This window comes from Pan paniscus, chromosome 5 (genome assembly GCF_029289425.2).
Source record: "Pan paniscus chromosome 5, NHGRI_mPanPan1-v2.0_pri, whole genome shotgun sequence".
NCBI lineage: Eukaryota > Metazoa > Chordata > Mammalia > Primates > Hominidae > Pan > Pan paniscus.
In genome coordinates this window covers 85,744,924-85,763,415 of record NC_073254.2, presented here as the reverse complement: position 1 = coordinate 85,763,415, position 18,492 = coordinate 85,744,924, and the positions used below count along the sequence as shown (strand labels likewise).

The window sequence follows — 18,492 nt, the reverse complement described above, 5'->3', positions numbered from 1 at the left end:
GCTAGTGTCTGTTCTGTGTCTGTGCCATGCAAGTTATTAAATATTCAGACATCACCAAAGCTTACCACATAAAAAGCATATACCTCTATTTGGGAGGCTGAGGCAGGAGAATCACTTGAACTTGAGATGTGGAAGTTGCAGTGAGCCGAGAGTCACTGCACTCCAGCCTGGGCAAAAGAGCGAGACTCTGTATCCAAAAAAAAATGTGTATAAATATAAAACATGAGTTTGGAAATTTGGGAATTATAAGTTTAGTAAATAATTCATTATTGTATAATTATGTCCCATTTACATATGGACTAATTCACATATATAAAATTGACATGCTATTTATATGCTTTTAAATATTAAAAATATGAAATATTACATCATGAATAAATTATATTCCTATTGATAACAGAATTTTCTAAGAAAGTAAGCTAAGGTGATTACAAAAACTTTCATTTTATTTATATATTTATTTTATTTTCAACTTTTATTTTAGGTTCAGGGGTACACATGCAGGTTTCTTACATGCGTAAATTGTGTGTCATGGGGGTTTGGTGCACAGAGTATTTCATCACTAACATAATAAGCATAGTACTTGATGGGTAGATTTTTTATTTTTATCTTCCTCCCACTCTCAGCTCTCAAGTAGGCCTTGGTGTCTGTTGTTCATTTCTTTGCGTCCGTGTGTACTTGATGTTCATCTCTCAAACACAAGTGAGAACAGGCAATATTTTCTTTTCTGTTCCTAAATTAATTCACTTAGCATAATGGCCTACAGCACTATCCATGTTGCTGCATGATTTCATTCTCTTTTATGGCTGTATAGAATTCCATGGTGTATATGTATCACATTTTCTTTATTCAGTTTACCTTTGATGGGCATTTAGGTATATTCCACATCTTTGATTGTGAGTAGTGCTGCAGTGAACACATGTGTGCATGTGTCTTTAAAGTAGGATGATTTGTGTTCCTTTAGGTATATACCCAATAATGGGATTGCTAGGTTGGAATGGTAGTTCTGTTTTAAGTTCTTTGAGAAATCTCCAAACTGCTTTCCACAGTGACTGAACTAATTTCTCTTCCCACTAGCAGTGTATAAATGTTTTCTTTTATCCATGACCTCACCAGAATCTCTTATTTTTTGACTTCTTAATGTTGGCTATTCTGATTGATTTGTGTGAGATAGTATCTCACAGTGGTTTTGATTTACATTTCTCTAATGATTAGAGATGTTGAGCATTTTTTCATATGCTTGTTGGTCATGTGTGTAACTTCTTTTGAAAAATGTCTGTTTATATCTTTTGCTCAATTTATAATGGGGTTGTTTGTTTTTTACTTGTTCGTTTGTTAAAATCCTTATAAATTCTGGATATTAAGCCTTTGTTGGTTGCGTAGTTTGCAAATATTTTCTCCCATTCTGTAGGTTGTCTGTTTACTCTGTTGATAGTTTATTTTGCTGTGCAGAAACTTTAGTTTAATTAGGTCCCTTCTGCCAATTTTGTTTTTGGTGTAATTGCATTTGACATCTGCGACATGAAGTCTTTGCCAGGGCTTATGTCTAGAATGGTGTTTTCTAGGTTTTCTTCAAGGTTTTCTATTGTTTTTGGTTTTACATTTAAGTCTTTAGTCTATCTTGAGTTGATTTTTGTATATGGTGAAAGGAAAGGGTCCGTTTTTAATCTTCTGCATATGACTAGTCATTTATTTTGCCATTAATTGAATAGGGTTCCCTTTCTTCATGGCTTGTTTTTGTTGGCTTTGTCGAAGATCAGGTGATTGTAGGTGTGAGGCTTTATTTCTGGGTTCTGTAACCTGTTTCATTGGTTTATGTGTCTACTTTTTAAGCAGTACTATGGTGTTTTGTTTACTGTATCCTTGTAGTGTAGTTTGAAGTCAGATAGTATGATGCCTTCATCTTTGTAATTTTGCTTTGGATTATCATGGGTATTTGGGTTCTCTTTTGGTTCCATTGCAGCTTATAGCTTTCAGTGAATGCTAAGAATGAGTACTCAGACAATTCCAGCTGAGCGGGGTGAGGGGCAGCTCTTCTGAGAGAGTGCCCCCCAGAATCCATCCACCAAGTATTTATTGAAAGGGCTTGCTACTACAGACATCCACCAGATGGCATTTTGCCATCGGGTCATGAGATACATATGGCCTTGTAAAAGCAGTTAAACTACATTCTTAGGAGACTGTTTTCAGCATTCCGTATCACACACTCAATTACTTGTCCTGTTTTCAGGGTCAAGGAGTTACAGTCTCATGCACAAACAACATACACACAGTACCTCAGTGTTTTTCTATGCCCTGACCTCAAGTGCCTTGTACAGAAGCTTGAATATATTGCTATGAAACCCCTTATATCCATATAAATTTTAGAATATATTTTCCTAATTCTGTGAAAAATGCCATTGGTAGTTTGATAAGAAGAGTGTTAAATCTGTACATTGGTTTGGACCATATAGCCATTTTAACAATATTGACTCTTCCTATCCATGAGTATGGAATATTTTTCCATTTGTTTGTGTTGTTTCTGATTTCTTAATTCAGGGTTTTAAAATTCTCATTCTAGAGGTTTTTCACCTCCCTTGTTAGCTGTATTCCTCGGTATTTTAATATTGTTGTGGCTATTGTGAATGGTATTTTGTTCTTGACTTGGCTTCCAGCTTGGATGTTGTTGGTGAATAGATATGCTAGTAAATTTTGCACATTGATTTTGTATCCTGAGGCATTGGTGAAGTTGTTTATCAGCTCTAGAAGCTTTTAGGCAGAAACCCTGTTTTTTTTTTTAGGTATAAAATCATTATGTATGTGAAGAAAGATAGCTTGATTTCATCTCTTCCTATTTGGATGCCTTTTATTTCTTTCTCTTGCCTGATTGCTCTGGCTAGGACATCCGGTACTATGTCGAATAAAAGTAGTGAGAGTAATACTCTTCTTCCAGTTCTCAGAGGGAATGCTTCCAGTTTTTGCCCATTCAATATGATTTTGGCTGTGAACTTGTCAGAGATGGCTCTTGTCATGTTATTTTGAAGTGTGTGTCTTCAATGCCTAGTTTATTGAGGATGTTTAATATAAAGGATGTTGAATTTTATCAGATGCTTTTTCTGCATCTATTGAGGCAATCATATGTTTTTTGCTTTTAGTTCTGTTTATGTGATGAACCATATTTATTGATTCATGTATGTTGAACCAACTTTACATCCCAGGGATAAACCCTACTTGATTGTGGTGACTTCACTTTTTGATATGCTATTGTATTCAGTTTGCTGAATACAGTATTTTCTTGAGGATTTTTGTATCTATGTTCATCAGGGAAATTGGCCTGAAGTTTTAACTTTTTCTGCTGTGTTTCTGCCAGGATTTGATATCAGGATGAGTTAGGGAGGAATCCCTTCTCCTAAATTTTTTGGAATAGTTTCAGTAGGTTTGTTACTACCTCTTCCTTATACATCCGGTAAAATTCAGCTGTGAATCTGTCTGGTATAGGGCTTTTTCTGGTTGGCAGGCTTTTATTATTGATTCAATTTCAAAAGTCATTATTGGCCTGTTCTGCGTTTTAGTTTATTTTTAGTTCAATCTTGGGAGTTTGAATGTTTTCAGAAATTTATCCACTTCTTGTAGGTTTTCTAGTTTGTGTGCCTAGAGATGTTTGTAATAATGTCTTGTCTGAAGGTTTTTGTTTGTTTGTTTTTGTATTTCTGTGATGTCAGTGGTTATATCACCTTTATCATTTCTGATTGTGTTTATTTGTATTTTCTCCTTTTTTTATTAGTCTACCTACCAGTCCATCAATATTATTTATTCTTTCAAAGAACTAACTCTGGTTTCATTGATCCTTTGTATGGGTTTTCATGTCTCCATTTCATTCAGTTCAGCTCTGATTTTGGTTATTTCTTTTCTTCTGCTAGTGTTGGAGTTGTTTATTTAGTTCTTCTAGGTGTGATGTTAGCTTGTTAATTTGAGATCTTTCTAACTTTTGAGATGGACATTTAGTGCTAAAACTTTTCTTATGACTTTTCTTATAACACTGCTTTAGCTGTGTCCCAGAGATTCTTGTATGTTGTTTATTTGTTTTCATTGGTTTCAAAGAATTTCATGATTTCTGCTTTGTTTACCCAAAACTCGTTCAGAAGCAGGTTGTTTATTTTCCATGTTATTGCATGGTTTTGAGAGATCTTCTTGGTACTTATTTCTTTGCTTATTGCACGGTGGTCCAAGATTGTGGTTGATATGTTTTTGGTTTTGTGAATTTGTTGATTTGTTTTATGGTTGATTGTGTGGTCGATTTTAGATTATGTATCATGTGCAGATGAGAATAATGTATATTCTGTTGTTGGGTGAAGTGTTCTGTAGACATGTGATAGATTCATTTGGTCAAGTGCCAAGTTTAGCTCCCAGTTATCTCTGTTAGTTTTCAGCCCCAGTGATTTGTCTAATACTGTCAGCAGGGTGTTGAAGTCTCCCACTATTAGTGTATGGTCATTTAAATCTCACCATAGATCCCTATGAACTTGGTTTATGAATCTGGGTGTCCCAGCGTTGAGTGCATATATATTTGGGATAGTTAATTCTTCTTGTTTAATTGAACCCTTTATCATTATGTTATGCCCTTATTTGTCTTTTTGATCACTGTTTGTTTGAAGAAGTCTGTTTTGTCTCAAATTAGAATAGCAACACCTGCTCTTTTTTGTATTCTATTTGCTTGGTAGATTTTTATCCATTCCTTTACTTTGAGTCAATGGGTGTTACTACATGTGAGATTGGTCCCTTAAAGATAGCATATAGTTGGGTCTTGCTTTTTTATCCAACTTGCCACTCTGTGCCTTTTAATTGGGGCATTTATTCTGTTTACATTCAATGTTAATATTGATACGTGTGGATTTGCTTCTGTCATCTTGTTTTTAGCTCCTTGTTATGCAGATTTGATTGTGTGGCTCCTTTTTTAGTGTTAATGGTCTGTGTACTTAAGTGTGCTTTTGTGGTGGCTAGTAACAGTCTTTTACTTTCATGTATAGCACTCCCATAAAGATTTCTTGTAAGCAGGTCTGATGGTAACAAATTCCCTTCACATTTGCTTGTCTGAAAAGGGTCTTATTTCTTCTTTGCTTATAAAGCTTAGTTGACTGGATATGAAATTATTGCTTAGAATTGTGTTTCTTTAAGAATGCTGTGTATAAGTCCTCAATCTCTTCTGGCTTATAGGGTTTCTATTGAAAGGTTTGCTGTTAGCCTGATGGAGTGCCCTTTGTTAGTGGCCTGTCTCTAAATGCTTTTAATATTTTCTTATTTCACATTGACGTTGGGAAATCTGATGATTATGTGTCTTGGGGAAGGACATCTTGTATAGTATCTCACAGGGGTTCTCTGCCTTTTCTGAGTTAGAATGTTGATGTTTCTAACAACGTAGAGGAAATGTTCATTGACAATATCATCAAATACTTTTTCCAAGTTGGTTCTTGTCTCTCCCTCTCTTTCAGGGATGCAAATAAATCCTAGGTTTGATTTCATGTGTAGCACTAATCTCACATTTACACATTACATAATCCCACATTTCTTGGAGGTTTTGTTCATTATTTAAATTATTTTTTCTTTATTTTTGTCTGACTGTGTTGATTTGAAGAACAAGTCTTTGATCTCTGAGATTATTTCTTCAGTTTGGTCTATTCTGCTGCTAATATTTCTAATTTTATCATCGAATTCCTAGAGTAAGCTTTTCAGCCCTATGGGGTTGGTTTTGTTTTTTCTCTTAAAATGACTATTTTGTTTTTCAGCTCTTATATCATTTTATTGGATTCCTTAGATTGGGTTTCAACTTTCTCCTGAGGCTTGATTATCATCCTAATCCAGATTCTGAATTCTGTGTGTCTCATTGCAGCCATTTCAGCCTGGTTGAGAACTATTGTTGGGGATCTGGTACATCATTTGGCAATAAGAAGACACTCTGGCTTTTTGAGTTGCCAGACTTCTTGTGTTGGTTCTTTCTCATCATTGTGGACTGATGTTCTTTTAATCTTTGAAGTTGTTGTCCTTCGGATGGGTTTTTTTTTGTTTTGTTTTTATATTATTTGATGTCCTTGAGAGTGGTATAAAGAGGGTTCCGTTGACTAACTTCATTTCTGGAAGATTGTACTGGGCCAAGGCTCAACCCAGCACTCCTGGGCTGCATGCTGTAACACTTGGGGGCTGGTACCTGGCCCATGGCTTTGTTCTCTGGCCTCTCGAGGTTGAGCACCTCCTGCCCTGGAGGGGGCAAGGTGTTCCTCATTTGTTAACAGTAACACTCAGGTCGGGAGTACCAGCCAAACTGTTTTATCATGGTGCTGATGAAGTGGGATCCATGCTTGTACACATGTGTTAGTGGCAGTGGTGGCAAAGTGGAGTCAGCAGTGGGGTCCATGCTTATGCACATGTGTTAGTGGCAGTGGTGGTGAAGTGGGGTATGTGTGTCAGCTGGGGTGGGGCAACAGCAGAAGTTGGGTGGCAGGTCTGTGTGTGCACATTCGCATCAGTAGTGGTGGTGAGGCAGGGTGCAAACATGCTAGTGGAGGCAGGGTGGCCTCCATGAGATCTGCACATGCATGTGCGGGTGGCAATGGGGCAGTGAGTTCTGTGTACCCTCTTGCACCAGCAAAGTGGTGCAGAAGTCCATGAGCAAATGCATGCTGTCAAAGCGATGGGAGGAGGCTGTGGATGGGTGGGTGCCCATCAGCAGGGACTCGTCTTTTGAATCTCTTCAATGGTTGTGCTTGGTCTGCTGGCAAAGGAGCTATAATGTCAGCTGCCAAGAAACTGCCCCACACCCCCTCAGGCATCCAAGGCTGTGCTGCAAGTGGGCATGACCAGGCAATGACCGTGTCAGAGGCCAGCACACAGTGGGGCACTGAGATTAGACTTTCCCCTCCCACAGGTAAGACCACACTGCTGTGTCCAGGTTCGACAGTCAACAAAAGCCAATGCCTCCTAAAGGAGCATAGCAAGCCTTGGGGGATCGATGTCTTGGTCATGTTCCATGGCAGCTGTTCCCATGCCAAACCCTCTTGGCTCTACATAGGCTGGAATCTTATCCCCAACACCTCTCCAAGCAGCTCTCCCTGTTAGCTCAAATGTCCATGGAGGTCATGGGGTCTCCTGCAGCTAGGATTCTGGAGGTCTGTGGTGAGAATGGGTCACTCCTCACCTATTTAATTCACCTCTTCCCCCAGAGCCCCCGGGGGCCAGGAACCAGAGTATACCATCCTTCTTGATCATCTGATCTCTGTGGGAGATGCTCTTCCTGGCTGCATCTAATCATCCATCTTGGCTCCCAATCTATATATTTTATTTAAAATGCAATGAAAAAGGCTTCAAAGTTTCCTTTTCTAATTGAGATCCTTTATAATTCATTATATTCATTAATAATTTATAATTATGCAATATGTTTAACATCATGAGAAATAAATAAACATCTCTTAGGATCTTTATCAGTTTTTTAGAGAATAAGAAATAGTTTGAATTAATGTAATATAATTTCTGCTGGTATGTTCTTATTTCTTCCCTTGCAGCAGGGAGGAATTTGAAGTCACTATTTGAGACCCAGGGAGGGACTTGAAGTCACTAATTGAGACCTAGGTTTCATGATCAAATAATTATTTTTTATTTTATAGCCTCATGTAAAATTGTCCAAATATTTCTTATCATTCTTGTTATCAGGTGTATGTCAAGCACTGTATTGAGAAAAAAAAAACACAACAAACGTTTGGAAAAGATAGAGGCTTGTTAGTAATTTTCATAAACTTGATATAATCAGAAGCAGCATCCAAGTCTAGGTGAGATTTCTATTTTGTGTATTAATTTTAACTTTAAAATTGCCAAAATGAGACTGGTTAAAATTCCATTGTACTTTAAAATTTAATAATAGAAATCAAAAGATACTTATGATGACATACAGATAATAAGAAAATAATGCAGTATATCATAAAATGCTCACCTTAAAACTGTAAATATTTTAGCTAGCTTTGACGAAAAAGATAAATTACATGCCCTTGACATATATTCAGAAAGTGAATTGTTGTAGAAAGGTGTGAAATGTATTCTATGGTAGCAACACATTATCTGTACTTGAGCATTGAAACAATCAAATGTATTAGTGATGTTACTTTATTAGACAGGCTTTTATACCAAATAAATTTTATTTAAATGTTGGATGTATAAAAACATGGAATAATGCATAATTTAAAATGTTAGCAGAATATTCTTAAAATTTAATATCATCTTGTCCCACCCCCATTTGTGTGTCATGTGTTATTAGGGAAAGATTAGCAGTTTATAAAGTTCTTCTCATAAACGTGTTGATTGATACCTTATAGTTGATTAATATTTTTCATCTTCCCTCTCTGTCATATTCTTTCCTGCCAGAATTCTACCTACTATGTATAAGTAAAAATGTCCAATTCGATTGTTGACATGACTAGCAAGAGAAAAACAAATTGGACATTCACAAATCGCAGCTTCCATTCAACACTTAATTCAGATATTAATTTTTGAAGAAAATTAAAATAGAATTTTGTCAAAGCAGCTACCAGGTGGCAAACTTGAAGGATATTTGATTTTTAGAGCTCAAAATGCCTTTTAAAATTTAAAATAAAATGACTATCAAATCAAAATTATTTTTACATAAAATATATACATTCTTTGTATTGTTAGTGGCGAAGAATATATACTTTTTAGTCAGATTACCTGAATTATAATGTGGATTCCAGTGCTTAATTGCCATGTAAGTTTTTACACTTTTTAAGACTCTCTGTGATTTTGTTTCATCGTCTTTAAAATGAAGTAGTAATAGTATTTTTGTTTTTTTGTTGGTTAGATTTATGGAATTACTTAATACTGGTAGACAGGGTTGGGTACTAATTATGTACTATGTACATGTTTAAGAGCTTTTTTTCTGGAAATTAGGTACTATTTTAACATACTTCAGTAGTATCAATATAGAAAACTTCATTACTAATGGAAAATGGTTACAAATATATGTGATTCACGGTCACACTAAGTACAAATTTAAATATAAGTATAAATAAGGGGATGGTGTCATATTCATAATTTGTTTATCACTGTACATCTTATATAACTAGCCAGAAACTGATGAATCTAGTGATCAGATTCTTTAAGCCTCAAGACATATATTTGTGAATACATGAATATCTGGACACATTAAATTTTCCCCACTTTAAAGAAATAACACTATCCCAGCGTTTCATGTAAAATGATCACACACACATCATTCTATATTATTGTAATAACATTACCATGTCATAGAATTTGAAGGTTTTGTTAACTACACTTCATTGATAAATAAAATCTCTAAGAAGTTTGTAGCAAGTTAATGGCGACTCTAGACTAAAAATCTCTGTTGTACCCATTATACATTCATAATAATTTCATTTACACATACTTCTAAAAATTTGTGTTGATTGCCATCTTCTGACATATTTCATGAAAATGAGAGATAAAAGGGGTTCGAATGGACATAATTTTATTATTAGAGAATAATAGAGTTTATATATCTTCAATATTTTAAATCAATAGAGATAGAGACTTAAATGTAGAACAGATAAAATAGAGGAATAAATGGATATGTTCTTAAGGCAGAATTGTCTCAGATTCTTCTTGATCCAGCAGTTTTTCAATGGGGGTTGATAGAAGAGAAAGAAGTATAAGAGGAGGGGCAGAGAGGCAGTGTCTCCCCAGAGGCATTTTTGACCCACACAATAAATGCATAGAATACAGTGTTGGGTGGGTGGGATGCAGAAATGTTAAACTTTTGCCAGAAACAGGGCAACTCCTAACTCGAAGTTATTGTTCCACTTAAAGTTCCAGTAATACCTCAATACTGGTAAGGGTCTTTTTTCTAACATATTTTAAGGGATATGACTATTTCATCAGTTAAGAATTGTACAAACAATATTTTACCGTATATGATGGCTTACTGTGTTCCTCAAACTATTTATCACAAGCAAGTAGAAAACTTATGAATTTAGATTAAATTTCTTCTAACTTTTTGGTAATTCAAATAACTGGCAATACCTTCTGCCATAATTGCCCCCTTTTTAGTTGAAATAAAAGAAAAACAAAGTTTACATATAGGAAAGGGTTTTATTGGAAAATTACCAGATTCTATAAAGCCATTGTCAAAATCATTTTTAAAATTGTATTATTATTATACTTTAAGTTTTAGGGTACATGTGCACAACATGCAGGTTTGTTACATATGTATACATGTGCCATGTTGGTGTGCTACACCCATTAAAAATCATTTTTATCTGAGTTGCCTCTATCAGAGTAATGAATCAATGTGGTAGTCTATAAGTAACAGAAATCAGTCAATAATTCTTAAAATAAGTTAGGAACTCATACTTGTTCTAAATAATGAGATGTACATTGGGAAGTCCAGACCCAAGGGAGCCACTCAATCACATTGATTTCCCTCTTGTTTCCATATATGTGTTCTGCCATCCTTAGGCTACCATACTTGAGGTGACCTCATGGTTATGAGATAGCCACTAGGATGCCTACCATCCCATTTGCTTTTCAGGTAGAAAAAAAAAAAAGACAAAATGGCATATGCTAGTTGACTCCTCACCCCTACTTCCCTTTAAGATTCCAGTTTCATGACCTAAAACTACTGTTAAAGCTCTTTAGCCAGAAGTAAGCAGTTACAAGGCTAGTCCTACTTGTCTAGGGGGCAAGAAATTGCATTTTTCTTTGCCAGTGCATTTCATTTCCAATAAAATCAGCTTTCTGTTGTTAAGGTAAAAGACAAGAATGGATAAAATATAGGCAAATGGCAGTTTCTGCCACAAGGATTAAGGACAATAATTAGGTAAATCAGAGTAAATGATAAAAGAAAAATGTTTGTGGAATGGGGTAAAGGAGATTAGCTTATTTGGCATGGAGTTCAAGGCCTCTGATGGCCAAGATATGTATAGACAGGCGAAGGCAGTAGCTGGGCGGGTCTGCCAATTTGTTGATATAATCCAAGCAAATAGGACATTTTGGCAGAGGAAATATTAGCTCTAGAAAAGACCATGTTTGCTGTGCTAATGTGAGTAGTTCAATTTGGGATGATAAGGATCTGGTCATGTAATTTTATTCCCTGTGCAGCTAGTAACTTACCCATCATAATTATACTTACATCTTATTTTTCATTTTAATTTTATGTCCAGGTCCAGAGGAAACTAAAACATAACCAAATTTTTCATTCAGGAGTTATTAATAAATTTGCTATGAATTTTTGGCATGTTTTCTAAAAGTAAAATGAATTAAACACATTTCCTGAAAAATTATTTACTATCCATCCATATGTAACAATCTTGCTCAATTTCAGACATATAAGTAACAAAGCCAAAAGTAAAACCCATTTCTCCTTCAAGCCAAGTCTATGTATTAACCCACTCAACTATACCAAAATCTCTTCAGGACTTTGCTGAATCATGACATTAATGGGTATGAAATGACTAGATGAGGAAAGTGGGTCAAACTAACTGCATATGACTAGAAGCACATGGAAAACCATGTTTAAGCCTGGGCAAACATCACTGTGAATGTTATTAGCAAACTGCTAAGCAACTCAGATGGAAAAAGGTCTTAAACTACAAATGCAGGGACCTATTAAAGAAAGAGATTTACTTAGAAAAGAAAAAATATGTATGAAGACCGCTTGTGAAAAAGCGATTAGTATTACTTGGACTTGTCTCAAATGACAACTGAGTTTAGCTACTGATACATTAGCTCGACACTTAAAATCATCAGTGGTACCCTGGGACATCATGAGTGTTTGGGGTTATGTAAGCAATCTAGATAATTATCTTTATGGAATGAACTTTGTTTATTTATAGCAAGAGTACATATAAAGGATTAGGTGTTAGGCCAACTCCTCACATTTTCACTACTTTTGACCTTATACCATTTCAATAAAATATCTAGTTGATTGGCATTTTCAGAGCTTTAGTGAGAACAGAAAGTATGCTATAAAGAGCAGTGCTTTCAAAGCATGGTTATTATTCCACTGTCACCAGGCTCATATGGGTTCTTGAAACAAAAGCCAGTTAATAAACCCTGGCCTAAATATACTAAATAATAATAGCTACAAGTGGACACCAGCAATTTGAATTTCTCACAGCTCACAAGATGATTCTTATACTCTAAAGATTGAGAAATATTGGTATTGGGGATGGACATTCATCTATTACTTGTTCATTGCCTTTACGTGATGGCAGATATGTGGCATTCAAGCCCCTTTCTCAGTCTTGCACACCACCAGGCAGTGTCACTAGTTAACATAGCACCCTTGATACTGAACTCAGGTTAAGCCTTAGAGTCCTTTTCAACACTATACTCCACTTATCATCCCTTATGTGTTGGTACATGAGTTGAATCATACTGTCAACTCAACACTGATAATTACTCAAAAAATATTGATAGAACTTGACTAAATAAAATGTCTACTGTGCACTTACATTCCTTTGGTGAAGAGTACAAGTATGGAGCTCCTTAATAGTCTCCAAACTTAAGGAGATGAATAAAGGTCTAATTTGTATTTTGTTTCTTAGTAATAAAGGAACATTTACCCCTAGGCTAAATGTTGAGACTAAGCTGATTGAAACAGCTGTAGCCAGTTGTCAACTAAATTCTCTTTACTATTAATCGGAAACATGCTCCTGAGTCTGTGGAAAGTAGACAGTGTTAGACGAAAGTAAAACTTTTATATTTATTGAAGTCAGATAAGCCTATATAAGTCAAAAGTCTTTAGATTTTAATACAGTAGGTAATTTCATTGCTGCTGACATGTAAAATAAATATACACAATGGATACATTTGTTGTGCTTTGAGAGATATGTAAATTGTGTGATTTTGATACCTAGATATCAGTTATATTAATTTAAAGCACTTAAGAGCTTGAAATTGAATAATATAATTCTTCTCAACAGATTGCGAAGTAGGAAACCTAAGCCAAGTCAAGGTTGACAATCAATATGAATTATTTGTCATCCTCCATACTCATAATATGAAGAAAAATCATGTTTATACCAACTGCATTTAGATTTTTAGGATTATTATTATTTTAAATGTGCAATTTAGGAAGTGTCTAAGGCTTATATGTACATTAAGAAAAGACTTACATGTACATTAATAAAAGATAGAAATAATAATATTTTGAAAGTGTTATTTTTTACTATCTCGAAAATATCTTTAAAAAATGACAGATCTTGGATGTATGGTGGTTCTTTTATTTGTGCCTTACACCATTTCTATAACTGTTTACCTAGATAATAAGTTCTATAGGACTTTTAACAGCTTTCCAATAATATTTTTAGCAGAAATTATTAGGTTGGTGCAAACATTTTTGCCAAGGGCAAAAACTGCAATTACGTTTGCACCAACTTAATAGCAAAGTTGTTTTATGCGGTTCGGTATTAAGAATGCTAACTGCTACATTTCCATCCCCATTCTTTCAGAGCCCACAAATTCTTAGTGACTGCCCTACTGTCAAATCCAGGAGTGGGCCTTGGCTTATACTAATTACTAGATCCCAGGGTGCATTATAGCGGTTGGTCACGTAAGGGTGTGTGGTCCAATGTGGCTATTAAGAATTGCAATAGTTTTTGTTTTTTTTTGAAGTTATCTGTTTGCTCTGGATATGAAGGTTTTTGTCATCTACTTTCATAACACTCTAAATAGATAAAACTTGAGGAAATAAACCATCATTTAAGATAAGAAACAGAGGCCAGGCACGGTGGCTCACGCTTGTAATACCAGCACTTTCGGAGGCCGAGGCGGGCAGATCACAAGGTCAAGAGATTGAGACCAACCTGGCTAACAGGGTGAAACCCCGTATCTACTAAAAATACAAAAAATCAGCCGGGCGTGGTGGCGGCGCCTGTAGTCCCAGCTACTAGGGAGGCTGAGGCAGGAGAATGGCATGAACCCGGGAGGCGGAGCTTGCAGTGAGCCGAAATGGCGCCACTGCACTCCAGCCTGGGCAAAAATGTGAGACTCCGTCTCAAAAAAAAAAAAAAAAAAGATAAGAAACAGAATATTTATAACTTTATTTTGGAGTGAGAATATATTAGAGTCTTTATTAATCAATTTTCTAGGTACTACAACAAAGTGAAAAAAATGTATGTTTTGTGTGTGTGTGTGTGTGTCTGTGTGTGTGTGTCTGTGTGAAGTATGCTTTGTTCTGAATAGTGACAGATGATGAAAAAACTAAGCTGGAAATGAGTATGGGAAGTACAGGCAGAATTAACCTTTAAACAGGGGTATGAGTAGGATGGATTTGGTCTCGGCAGACCAAGAATTTTACTACAGTAACTGGAAAAGAAAATAAATTGCAAAAAAAATGTGTTTGTAAAGACAGCGGAGACTGAAGGAAGCAACAAGGACTTAATGAGTTAAAATTTCAGAGAAAGAAAAGTCCTTTGAAATGAGCTAATGATTGCCAGTTATTTTTTTCCTCTATTTTCCAGATCTGGTACAAACTGTTTCTATTCACCTGAGTAGACAAACTGTAAGGAAATAAAAAGATAGTAGATATTTGGCCATCTTGTGGGGCTAGCCTCACACAGTGAAAACTCAAAATTCTGGTAATTCATTTCTTGGAAATGAATCACCCCAAAATTTAGTTAAATTTAAACTTAAAATTGAAGCAATGATTTTATTTTCTTTTATACTTTCATTGGGACAAAAATTCTGGAAATTTTCAGCTTGATGATTCTGGCCCAGAGTCCCTCAGTTGGCTGCAGTCAGCTGTGACTGGAGCTGTACCAGTGGAGAGATGGAATAGTTGAGGACTAGATCTCTCTCTCTCTCTCTCTCTCTCTCTCTCCAGATCCATGGGTCTCAGAGCTTCCCCAGGTCATCTCTCTCTATGTAGTCTCCGGGCAATCAGATTGCTAGCATGGCAGCTGAAGGTAGTAGAAATGAAAGTGTACCAGCAAGAAAGGCAGAAGTTGAGTCGCTTTTTATGACCTAGCCTTGGAAATCACTGGCTCCCTTCCATCACACTCTGTTGGTTGAAACAGAAGCCTACCCAGTTTCAAGGGAAGGGACATAAATCCTAGCTCTCAATGGAAATAATAAGAAAGGCTGAATGAAAGCCCCCAGGGAGTCATTCCAAAACCAGGGACTACACTCAAACATTTTAACTGAAATGGGAGTTGTGAGGTTGACCATCTGTTTGGAGAACCACACTGGAGGCATTGTCAACTTCCCCTGGTTATATTAGGCCATGCTTGGTACTCCTGCACAATTGTCAATACCATTTTGTATATACCATATACACTCCAGGGACTGTGTTTTCTCTGTGGAACCAGACATTAACTTGCTTCCCTCCCCAAAACATGGTGATCTGGAACTTTCGGTGGTCATAAGAGACCTGTATGACTTTAAGGAAATTCTACCAGTAAATCAGGCATTCCTCAAGACAACCTGAGTATCTCTCCAAAAGACAACTGCCCTTGGTTCCTAAAGTCCTAAAGGAAGACTCCTAGAAGAATATGTGTGTGTTCATGTGTGTGAATGTGTAAATATCAACCCCTTCTTCTCCCATTCTCCAAACAAAACTCTTAAAAATAATTGCTTGACTACTTGGAGCTTAAAACACATTATCCTAGAAACATGCTATTAAAATGATAGTAACAAAATACAAGATATCGATGTAACTCAGTCCCTAGCTAATACCACGTAACTTGGTTTGTCATGGTCAAGGAGCCCTGTTGCATAAAGGAGAGAAAACAATGGAAAAGGGTATTTTCAGCATCCTGAATGCAAGACAGGCCACTGAAAAGAATTCAAAATATGTACCACTCATCTTTGGCACTCAAGACCATGACTAGGGTGAGGCAAATAAGACACAAAATTTAGGAGCTCACCAGAAAACTTAGTAACCAAATAAATAATAGTTATTGTGATATTATTATTTGAAGGAATCATATTGGCAAACTAATCTGACAATTGTTTCACAAAGTGGGCTGGACACTTGTTTTCATAAATAAAGTTTATCCTAACTACATGCATGCATTTCTTTCTCATCTCCTGAAAGCTAAATATTCCATTTGTTTAGCATTTTATATTGTTCTAATAATTTTACTAGCACAACTGTTGTTGGAGGGTGATGACTAAGAAATATTATATTTATGCACCCCTTTAATTATTTTATTGTTTGGACTTTTCTGGATATCAAAGTGAAGTATACATTTTAATGCATTTTCAGAGGAAGATAGATTTCCCCTGAGCCTAACCAGTGGAATAGGAATATTTGGATTTAAGCACATAGAGAAGTCTGCCCTACCTGAATCTGTTACATGGTTCAATGGTTCAAATTATTTTTTCAGGTTCTACTACTTTCCAGCTGCTATTTCTGAACTTACCTACTTTCTGAAAACTGGAGTTCATGTGTGAGTTGTTGCTTTGTTTTCAGCATTTATCATGACAAAGGCAGCAGCAACATCTCTGACATGAGGAGGGAGAAAAAGGGCATGGCATGAATCGTGGTTGGAGATTACTCTTAAAATTTATGAGTTTATTTGGATAAGGCCTATATATAACATCCATTTCTACTGCAGTTCAGTGGAGCTGAAAGAGTGTGAATTATTGGATGGAAATCCACATTGATGTTACTTATGTAGACAATCCGGTGATTGCAGGTTCGCTGTACAGTATTTCCATTGTAAAACTAATATTTCCTCCATGGCTAATGACACAGGCAAGAATTCTCATGAAATGCCGCTTGGCAAACAAAAATGAGAGGCCTTATATTTCTTTATTACTAAAGATTTGTTACCTTCAATACTAAAAGAGTTACCACATTAGTATTGGGGAAATGATATCCTATGAGTTCTTGTTTCTAAAATTGTCAGAGCCTCATACATTCTTATTCAGATTATTACATTTATATTGGATTGTAAAATAACCATCCTGGAGACAAGTGATAAAACAATTTTTAAAGTGCAAAGACTTATATTACATGTCAAGTGATTATTTTCAGGGAGCAAAAATCAAATTCTATCTGCTGTGCAGCAGGATAGAATTTTATGATAATAGAAAACACTTGCAAACAAATCTTACTATAGTTTTAAAAAATTAGACAGTTCTCTGCCTCTGAACATTGCCTTTATAAATGATCCATGAATGGCTGCTGCCAACATCCTCTCTACTGACTTCTCTCATCCTCTCATTTCCCTTTCTCATTTTCGCTTGATTTCAGCTGCTTATGATGCTTATAAGATGTATAGATGCTGTAGCTCTTGGAAGGTGACATATCTAGAGCAGCGACTAGAACAGTGCACATCCTTGAATTACATCATTTCACTCACCCTATTCCAGTGGCTGAAACTATAGATTGGAAAACAAACAAACAAAAATCCCCAGTTCTAAAAAAAATTCACAGGGCAATTTGTGAAGAGACACAGCACTCCCAATTGAGGAAGTAGGGTATTCCATGTTCCCAGAAACGAAGAACTTGTATCAGACCAAGAAAACAATATTAAATATTTGTAGTTACTTCTTAAGATGAGTGAAAAGGAAAAACTCCAATTAATCATAGAAAGCAAGACCAAGCAGCCAGGTAGGGACCAGCAACATTAGCCTCATTTAAGGATCTGGGGTTGATACGGATGTGACTCAGTCTATCACATCCCCACCCCCCCTCTTGCTAGGAGTAATGCAAAAGCAAGCAAAAATTCATACCTGATGAGAACTTTCATTCTCTCATGGGGAAAAGATATTTCTTCAGATATCCTTTTATAGATGGAATTATCTGCATTTACAATACATTTCTTGATAAATTCATTTAAAGTAGAAGATATATTACAAAAATATCCAAGTTCTGTTAACTGAGAGAGAAGAAGGAAAGGGAAGTAAGGCAGCTTTTGCAAAAGATTGTCTGCTTTGCTATCCCAAGGACCTCTTAATGTTTAACATAGTCCAAATTTCACTAAATGTTTCTGTGTGTGTAGACTTTTATTATGAAATCCAACAAAAGGACCAAGCTTTGGATCTTGGTGACATAAAGAAAATCTGAGGCAACCTATGGATACTAGGTTACCCATGAACAGGTGACTAAACTTCAAAATTGAAAAAGCACAACTGCTATATTGGAGTCCATCCGCCCACACAGTAGTATCAGGACAATGCCTTTCCCTGATGAGTTGGATGACTCACCAATGAAACATCCTAGGGCAGACTAGGTCAACTCTGCTTTAGTCATCCTAACTACAGCACCACTGTCCCCATCCTACCATGTGTTTTGTTCAGTAATTCTTCAAAGAGATAAAGTATTGTGAACAAAACCTTTTCTCTCTTTTAGGGTATATACATAATTACTTTTTCAGAAATAAATTTTATTGAACATGTTGAAGGTATTCAATATGATGTTATAAGATACCACACCCCACGTGCATATATATAGTAAAATGAAATAGTGAAACAAACATTTCCAACATCTCACATAGTTACCCATTTCTC

The 18,492-nt window shown here is 35.9% G+C and overlaps 1 protein-coding gene across 40 annotated transcripts in view; it reads left to right on the top strand.

The window, feature by feature from the left end:
- LOC129397991 (protein eyes shut homolog) overlaps positions 1-18,492 on the top strand; it is a 565,331-nt gene that overhangs the window by 9,324 nt on the left and 537,515 nt on the right. For 5 of the 40 annotated variants that reach the window (XM_063605370.1, XM_063605357.1, XM_063605363.1 and 2 more), the window contains exon 1: positions 2,510-7,796. The exons of the other annotated variants lie outside the window; for them this stretch is intronic. The gene's annotated coding sequence lies outside the window, so the exon portion shown is untranslated. Of the gene's footprint in view, positions 1-2,509; positions 7,797-18,492 lie in introns of those variants that run through there. 40 annotated transcript variants of the gene reach the window in all.